Source organism: Lolium rigidum, chromosome 7 (genome assembly GCF_022539505.1).
Source record: "Lolium rigidum isolate FL_2022 chromosome 7, APGP_CSIRO_Lrig_0.1, whole genome shotgun sequence".
Classification (NCBI taxonomy): domain Eukaryota; kingdom Viridiplantae; phylum Streptophyta; class Magnoliopsida; order Poales; family Poaceae; genus Lolium; species Lolium rigidum.
In genome coordinates, this window is record NC_061514.1 from 20,565,457 (window position 1) to 20,571,681 (window position 6,225).

Below are 6,225 nucleotides of genomic sequence, written 5' to 3' on the forward strand. Positions count from 1 at the left end.
AGCGAGGCGACGTGCTGGTGGTAGGAGACTGACGGTGCGGTGCAAGGCAGGGCATCGTATGGGCGAAGAGGGAATACGATTGTATGGAGTTTCCTTGTGTGGAGTTTCCTATTTTGCATATCTTGCCTGGAGATGGATGGATGCGTAATTGTAGGGATCTGATAGCGGGATTGTGATTTCATACTGTATATTTTTGTAGCGTGGAGATGGATGGATGAACGGGTGGAGGTGGAGTATGGTCAGCCATATTAAAATGCCAAGTGCACACCATATTTTATTTGAGGGTTAGATTGAGTTAATTGGAGATAATCGTGTGGTGGTAATAGGTTGGTGTAGAATTGGTGGTGTGGCTTTAGAAAAATTCACGTTTGCCCTTTTATTAGTAGTGGAGATGGAGAAAATACCGAATTTAAAGTAGACCTACGTAAAGAAGGCACTTGAGCCGAGCTCCCGACCTGAATTCTTTTCCGCTCGAAAAAATAGGAAAAAGGAAAAAAAATCGAGTTCCAAACGCCTCGGATTCGTCGTGTCCCGCTCTCGTCCGGCACCTCTGCCTCCCGGCACTTGATAGCCGCCACGACAACACCTTCCTCCAGTAACCCGAAGTTTCGATCCACCGGAACAAATTAAAAGATGTCCCTGAGCACCGCCATGAATTCGGCGACCATGGCCTCCTCGCTCCGCCTATCCCCCCCAGGCGCCCTCGCCTTCCGCGCCACGTCGGGCCGCCGGTCAGTCGCCTGCCTCCGACTTACCAAGCGGCGAGGAAGTGTGCTGAGGCTGTGCAGCGCTCGCCCTAGTGCTCCGGCGTTGGACGGCGAGTGGTGGGCGACGGAGCTCACCCCGGAGGAGCTCCCCACGCAGGAAACCGACGCGCCGACGACCGGGCATGGCAAGGAGGAGCTGGACGCCATACGGAACGCCCTCGTCGACGAGCCCCTCCGGCCCATCCTGCTCGCGCTGAGCGAGATCAGGGACCGCGGCCACTTCTTCCGCTGCCGCAGCTACCACGCCGGGATCATTGCTGGTATTTATGGGGTTTATTGCTTTACTTCTGTAGTTTTGTACAGACTTCAGACTTCTGCTTCGTTTGCGCAATGCAACCAACTTTTTTTCGAAAATGGGCACTTTATTACTTGCGCAATAGACCCGGCCTCTGCATAACTAAGATGCACACAGCCGCACACAAATTCGTTACAAAAACAGAAATGTGTTCAAATGGTAAAATAAGACAGAAACAAAGACTAGCTAGGAGGATCTAGCCGAAGGTCACGCTGCCACCCATGTTGGGAGAAAATATCCCTCGCCGTATCCTCCAATCGTGAAGACACCTCCGTAAAGAGGTCCCGGTGCTCGACACGCTGCAACGGTATCCATGAGCGGAGCAAAGCCGTGCATCGGTAGATGACCTGCAAAAAAGAAGAAGAAATATTATTGAAAATCTTGTCATTTCTACATAGCCATAGCGACCGGATAATTGCAATCGCTCCCATCCTAATAAGACGTTTAAACCTAACATCCACACCATTGAGCCAGTTGCCAAATAAATTGACAACACTACGTGGTGGGTATAAGGTAGACCCTATTTGGACGGCTGACCATATAGACCTAGCTAACTTACATTGGAAGAATAAGTGGTTAATTGTCTCGTCTTGATGACAGAAGACACACTTTTTACTTCCATGCCAGTTGCGTTTGGCAAGATTATCTTTAGTAAGGATTACCCCCCGACGAAGATACCAGGCAAAGATTTTTGTTCTCAGCGGTATCTTCATCTTCCAAATCTTTGAATTATTATCGACCGGGAGTTCTGGCTGAATTAAAGCATTGTACATGGAAGCCACTGAGAATGAACCATTCCCGGTAAGGTTCCAACGAAATACATCCGGTCCCTGCGTCAGTTGAACTAACTCAAGACGCTGTAACAATTCCTGCCACGAGGTTTGTCTGGGACCGATGAGACTTCTTCTAAAATCCACATTTGGTGGGAAATCTTCCAACACCTTAGCGATAGTATCGCTTTTGTGGCGCACTATATTGTACAATGCCGGATACTGTTCTCGGAGCGTGGTGTTACCCAACCATATATCCTCCCAGAAACGAATTTCCGATCCATCCTTAATAGAGAAAGATCCATATGGAAAGAAAAACTTCTTTGTTTCCATAAGACCAGCCCAAAAATGTGAATCTCCTGGTTTCCAAATAACCTGAGATAAAGCCTTTGAGCCAATATACTTCCTCTTGAGGAGTGTTTGCCATATGCCCTCTTCGGTAAGTAGTTTATGCAACCAACTTACTCTCGTTCTATTAGCAGCCACTGTTTTTTTTTTACATGGAATTAGTAGCCACTGTTGGCAAAATCAGTAAAAGCACGCTCTAATGTCTCCAATCCAACAACTACTTGACTCACCTTCGTGTAGAGGTTTTTTTTTTTTAATCTTCTTCTTTCTGAACTTGGGTGTGTATTGCTTAAGTATCACTACAAGCCCTCTTCTTCTTTTAGGCTCTTTTCCACCACGCAGGGTGGAACTGATCATTGTAACACATTCTACTCCCAAACTTAGCTAGATCATGGGCTGAACATTTACATGATCTGTAGATCTTGCTTACTCTCTCGGAAAAGGTCATTTGGATTCAGTCAGTACTGCCTACCGAAATAGCAGATTTAATTATTCATCTACTGTTCACCTCCTGCACAACCGTGGCACAATCACACTCCATTATAACTGAGTGCAACAATAGCTTTTGTTCCCTCTAGACACGACACTGCTTCCGCGAACTCGGCAGTTGGGCAGTATGGTAGAGTACCCCATGCCGATAAGAGAACCTTTCCCTTTGTCATCTCGAAGTTTTTTTAGAGCAAGAGGGCTCCCAAAGGGAACCCCGGTCCCATATTTTTATTAATGAAACCAGGAAAAACATCCGTAACAGATCCGAAAAAATTAGTTCAGCCTAAACTCCGACAGGAACGGAAAGGAACACATCACCGAGACCATCACCCAAATGACAACTGGCTCAAGACTAAAACGAAGTATGGTTGAGGAGCTAGCGAAGGAACTCAGTGCACACTTGATGTAGCTTGGCCTTTGTAACCTCAGCTGGCAGCAGCAGTTCTTTCTGGTATGGAAGCTGAGCCCAATTGGTGCACAGGGAGGGGTGATTGGAGAAGCCGGCTGTCTCAGGAATCCACCTGACGGAGTGCTTGGGCCTGGGCAACCAAGCATGGCGGGGCTTAACCCAGGAGAGAACGTAGCTGGATTGACAGGGATCAGGTTCACCTCCAGGAGCACGAAGAATCGCCGAGACATGCTGGGCGAAAAGGTCCAAGTTCTCCAGCATGTACGTTTTGAAAATCACTCTCCATTTCCTTATTGATTTCAGAATTAGCCACCAGACCTGTCATCTCGAAGTACAGCTCCCCAAGATCCATTGTTTTCTTCTTTTGAAAAGCTAGCATTAACATTCATTTTGGTCCATCCAGCCTCAGGTTTCTTCCGTTTTTCAGTAGCTTCTTTGGCTAGTTTTGGATATCCATCACATAGGGCCATAGTGGGAGCCAAGGCCTTCTTTCCTTTTATATCGGGTTCATTGTTTGAAGAATTTACCAGCATGAACAAAGTCAGATAGGACTGAATGAACTGGGCCAATGCTCAATGCCGCAGTTTCCAGCACCAGAAACTGCATTATTCCACAAATGTCACGTCTCCATTATAGAAAAAGAAGTTTTGCTCTCGTTCCTTCATTACATTGACTGCGGAAACTAAGAACCCAATTCTCCCCAGGAAACATGTTGTCTGGCGGAAGGGGCCATTCCTTTGCTGATACATTGCCGTAGTGCCCTAGCTTTAATGCATGTTACCATCACATGTTGAGATTTTTTAGGTTCAGTCCCACATATGGAACTTTCTGGCACCAGATCCATCTTTCTCGTATCGGTGATCTTGCACTCCAAGAGAATTGGACGCAAGTTTCCAGCATAGTGGCACTTTGGTGTTCCAAATGGGTTTCCAAAGGCGCCTCTCTCCATCTGGATTGTAGCTTTTTTAGACTCTTGTTTCATCTTCATGTATCTAAAACGTCCAGAGGGGAAGTTCAGTATACTGAACCAGCCAATAAGAAACAGCATTTCCAATTTTTCACCATCCCGGATATAACCGTAATATGACATGTACCGGTGCTCTTACTCAACTGTCTTGTGCATAATACTAGTTTGAAATCATCGTTATGTTTTTGTTCATTGAAGAAATAGAAAATGACTGATCTGCAAATTTTTATTTTGCAGGCCCATTGTTAATGATCGCTGGTTTTTGTCAGCTCGGTAAATTAGTACCAATCCTTTTTGTGGATATAATTCTTGGATATATATTCTACAAGCTGAGTGTTATAGCAGCAGAACTGAAAAGGAATGGAAAGTCAAACCATATGTGTGCCCGGATACAGCTCGGTGAGTCTTGGAACTCAAGCTATACCGTTTATCTTGTGTTTAGTATATGGAGGGAGGATGCATATTAATTTCTCTAGATACTACTAAAATGCAACTTCGTGCCTTGTGGTTGGAACAAAATATTGTCTTGTATGACAAATTTGAAATTCCATGACGATCAATTATATAGGCATTTTTCGAGTAGCAAAAGGCACTCACTTGTTAGAAGCTCTTCTAGCTCAAAGAAAATTTATTTCCATTTATGGTATTTTTATGTGAATAATCGAAACGCCTGTTTGTAATTGTTATTTTGTTGCAAATTTCATATTAATTTAGCTGAACATGAGTTATACTTGTGCTGTTAATTTCGTAATTGATTCAATAGAAGGTGCCAAATCTAATTACTATTTTAGGTACTCACATGCATATTTCCCAGTGACAATTATGCACTTTTCATGAATAATGAAAAGTCACACATTTCCTTCATTTTCAATGCAGTTCTGTTACTTATTATGTCCTTCAAGGATAACTCCGCTTTCTTGGTAAGTATGTAGTAGTTAAAGAGCATGAACATTAGTTCATAAACTTCAATACCATTATGAACATATTGTTTGCTAATGGATTTCTTTGTGACTTACCGTAGGATGGTTACCGCCTCACCACGGAAATGATTTGGTTAGTTTTTGGTGTCCAAACTAATTGATTTGCCGCTATATATGTTGTTACATTTCTAGCACACCAAATTTCTCTAAACAATTATCTGTTTGTCTCAGGTTCATTGGTTTGCAAGTGTATGCTGGGGCTGTGCACTATGAGATCGCTGGGGTGGAGGATCCCAGACACCACATGCTTGGAATTTACAAGATACTAAAAACCAGAGGTGGCATTTTCAGGGTGATAAAGAATCTGTTTCTTGAAGCGGTTGAAGATTAATACCTTTGGTGATGCCAGCCAACTGGATCGACTAGTTGGGACTTGTCTCCTGTTTTAGATTTTAACTGAGTTGTAGACCCATAGAGATTGGTTGTGGTGCATACCTATCCAACTGCAGTTATTGATTGCAGTTGCAGGTAGTCGAATTGGACTCTCAGTAGACTAATAGTTATTCTACATCTGCTGGTATACCAATCTAGAATGCAGATAGTGATTCTATGGAAGTGAATGTTGATGTGCATTGGTATACAATCTGGATCGACATATAGGTATATCCATTGTCAAACGGTACTTTCTCCTATTGAGTTATCATAAATGGTATGCTCAGACAGGAAGAATGCTTTCACGAATAAGAACACAGTAAGGCATGGGATGAACTTTTATATTCACAAATAAAAACACAGTAAGATATGAGAAACTTTTGAAGCCTTTGTGAGGGAAAATTCTTTAAGGAGAATTTACCGTACTGTAAAGAATGCAAATCTCATCAACACTCTGTTTTTCAGCAACGCTTTTGTTCTAGCTCACGATCCTTTTGCAAACTTATAAGGAAGAAAGCAAAAGTGATTCTGAAACTTCCAATGAAGGACCAGCGTTCCAGGACATTAGCCATTGCAGACAGTATTCTAGTGGTATTTTCAGGAGACCCATCGATCAACTATTACTATCAAAAATCTCCTACTGGTGTTCAACAGCCCATTCCTCTATACTCTATCGTATTAGTAGCTCCACCTGTTCATGGTGATACCCTTTCTTACTTGCTTTCGACAGCTCACTGCCCTAGGCTTTAGCAGCCCCATCTTTATCTTGTACCACTGGACTTGCACCTTGCTTGGCAATCTTCCTGAAGTAAGTGAGTACCTCCTCTA

General features: G+C 43.6%; 1 long non-coding RNA gene across 1 annotated transcript; it reads left to right on the forward strand.

Moving 5' to 3' along the window:
• The first annotated feature begins 4,353 nt into the window (after positions 1-4,353).
• Positions 4,354-5,264, forward strand: LOC124675750. The gene is made up of 4 exons (XR_006993403.1): positions 4,354-4,444; positions 4,922-4,965; positions 5,067-5,098; positions 5,197-5,264. It is a non-coding gene; the product is annotated as an uncharacterized LOC124675750 (long non-coding RNA).
• The last annotated feature ends 961 nt before the right edge of the window (positions 5,265-6,225 follow it).